A 3,135-nucleotide genomic window follows, 5' to 3' on the forward strand; every position below is an offset into this window, starting at 1 on the left:
TTACTACAATGGAGCCTCTTTGTTTTAAAAGTTACTTAAAGATTATTCAGCAGCCTATGGGTGTTCTTGACTTAATACATGCAAGTTAATCTTTCCGTAATTGTGCATTTCTAATCTAACTACTAGTGACAAAGTCTATGGATTGTCTGACACAAAAAAAATGAAAAAATGCAAGGTATTATTTTCCATCTACTTGAATTAATTTGTTAAAAATCAAGATCACAACCAATGATGTTAGATGTAAATTATTGTTCACGTAACAGGTAATTGTGCAGATTCAAACGAATGAAGACATGGGGCAAATTTATTATAGATTACAAAAGGCATCAGGAAGGTCAAAGAAAATGGATACTGCACCTGATGAAAAAGGAGATGGAAAAAGAGAGGGGAGCTGTGAGTGACGAAAATAGGAATGCCAAGTCCTGTAACGACAGCATTGAGACAAGCAGAGAAAACATAACTGGCTGAATTCTCCCAAAATGGGGCTATGCCCCCATGCCAGCGTAAAAATGCAGGCGTTACACTCCCCAGTTTCACGCAAAAAATAAAAGCCGATTCACTTACCTTTTGGGGGCTAGCAGGGACCCGGGGAGCTTCATGCAGCTTTGGCTGCGGAGACGGGTCACGCACTTTTGTTTCTGAGTCCGCACATGTGCATGGCAGCGGCCTCCAGAGGCAAACTAGGCCCCCCCCCCCCGATTGGCCGCGCACCCAAGGATCCTTACGGCCCAGTCGCTGCCCCGACCACCCATAAGCCCCCCCCCCCCCCCCCCCCCCCCCCACTGGTGCTCAACCTCCCCGCCGGGCGGCCCCAGACTGAGTCCACAGCCACTACGCGAGAGTCCCAACTGACAATACAGTACCATGTTAGATGCACGCTGACGGGAACTCGGCCGGTTGGGAGCGGAGTATCGCTGGTGGGCCTCTGTCAATGGCCCCCCAGCCACGCGGAGTAAATCGCGGACCCGCGGATGGTCGTGGCCCGGGGAATCGCCGGAGCAGCGCCGGGCCTGATTCCGTCGGGAACTTTGATTCTCCGCCTCCGCGCCAAACGCAATTTCGGTGCGGGGGTGCAGAGCATCCAGCCCAGAGAGTCCCCACGTCAATGGTGAGGAAGCACCACTACTTGATCTGACCCTTGCAGGCACCAGCTCAGATAATGCTCATAGCTTAAGAGGCGAGTATGAAGTTGAGATCAGTACATGGTGTGTCACTGGTCAATGTCAGAAAGGCCAGGGGGAAAGGGGAGTGCTTGTGTCAGCTACAGGGGATTCAATGATGACTTTTATGTGGTTTGTGGGGGGAGGGGGGAGACGGGGCGATGATGGTAGCCTGCAGGAGAACGCCGATGACAAATATGTGCACTAAGATGTTTGGTGGATTGGCACACATGGCCAAGGAGTGTATAGGTCTGACTTCAATGTAGTATAGATCATTCTGCAGAATTTGGTGCTCTTCCTTTGCAACATAAGAGAAGTGGCCAGCTTCATGGCAGCAATAGCCGATCCAACCATGATGGGGCATGTGGTGGTATGATTAGCATAGCTGCCTGCCATTGGTGCAGAACACCGGCTTACCATTGGCCCTGGTCGGTCATGTGCCTCTCGACCGATTGGTTGAGACCAGTCATGTGACGGCTCCCTGATTGGTCGAGAGGCTGAGTTAACCCCGCCTCCAGGGCGGGGTATAAATACCCAGGACTCCCGGCGGTCGTCCATTTACTGTAATCGACCGCAGGGCTAACATCTAGCTGATTAAAGCCATACTTTTGTACAGCAACTCGTCTCGCGTTCAATTGATGGTACATCAATTTAATCAGCTAGAATTTTGAAGATGGAGCTCCGGATCAAGCCCGAATGCTTCCGCATCAGCCCGCAAATTCTTTTTTTTTTTTAAATAATTTTTATTGGAATTTTTTGAAAAATATATATCAACAAAACAATAATAACAATAACAGTTATAATGATAAACACCCCCCGGCACCCGTAACAATGCATATAACAAACCCCCCACCCCCCCAACCCCAATAAACAACAGAATAAATTAACAATAAGCAAATTAACTTAAACACTAGCCCCCTAAACACCCCCCCCTTTTCCCCCCTCCCCCCTGGGTTGCTGCTGCTGCTGACCTAGTACCTTATCGTTGAGCCAGAAAGTCGAGGAAAGGCTGCCACCTCCTAAAGAACCCTTGTACCGACCCCCTCAGAGCGAACTTAACCCTCTCCAACTTAATGAATCCCGCCAGTTCCACCTCCCACTTAGCCTTCAGCTCCTCTACCGACGCCTCCCCCACCTCCTGCATTACCTGGTAGATGTCAGACACCTTCCCATCCCCGACCCACACCCCGAAAGCACCCTATCCCTTACCCCCCGCGGGGGCAACAAAGGGAACCCCTCCACCTGTCGCCTAGCAAACGCCTTGACCTGAAGGTACCTGAACATATTCCCCGGGGGGAGCTCAAACATCTCCTCCAGTTCACCAAGGCTCGCGAACCTCCCGTCAATAAACAGGTCTCCCAACTTCCTAATGCCCGCCCTGTGCCACCCCAGGAACCCACCATCCATGTTCCATGGGACAAACTGGTGGTTCCCCCGCAGCGGGGACTCCGCCGAGCCCCCCACTTCCCCCCTGTGTCACCTCCACTGCCCCCAAATTTTGAGGGTGGCCGCCACCACTGGGCTCGTGGTGTACCTCGTTGGAGGGAGCGGCAATGGAGCCGTTACCAGTGCCTTCAGGCTCGTGCCTCCGCAGGACGCCACCTCCATCCTTTTCCATGCTGCCCCCTCCCCCTCCATTATCCACTTGCGTACCATTGAGACATTAGCCGCCCAATAGTACCCAGAGAGGTTGGGCAGCGCCAGCCCCCCTCTATCCCTGCCCCGCTCCAAAAAGACCCTCCTTACCGTCGGAGTCCCATGCGCCCAAACAAATCCCAGAATGCTGCTGTTCACCCTCCTAAAAAAGGCCCTCAGAACGAAAATGGGGAGGCACTGAAACAAAAACAAAAACCTCGGGAGCACCGTCATTTTAACGGACTGTACTCTACCCGCCAACGACAATGGCAGCATTTCCCACCTTTTAAATTCCTCCTCCATCTGCTCCACCAACCTAGTAAAATTGAGCTTGTGCAGA

The sequence above is a fragment of the Scyliorhinus canicula genome, chromosome 4 (assembly GCF_902713615.1).
Source record: "Scyliorhinus canicula chromosome 4, sScyCan1.1, whole genome shotgun sequence".
NCBI classification, from domain to species: Eukaryota; Metazoa; Chordata; class Chondrichthyes; order Carcharhiniformes; family Scyliorhinidae; genus Scyliorhinus; species Scyliorhinus canicula.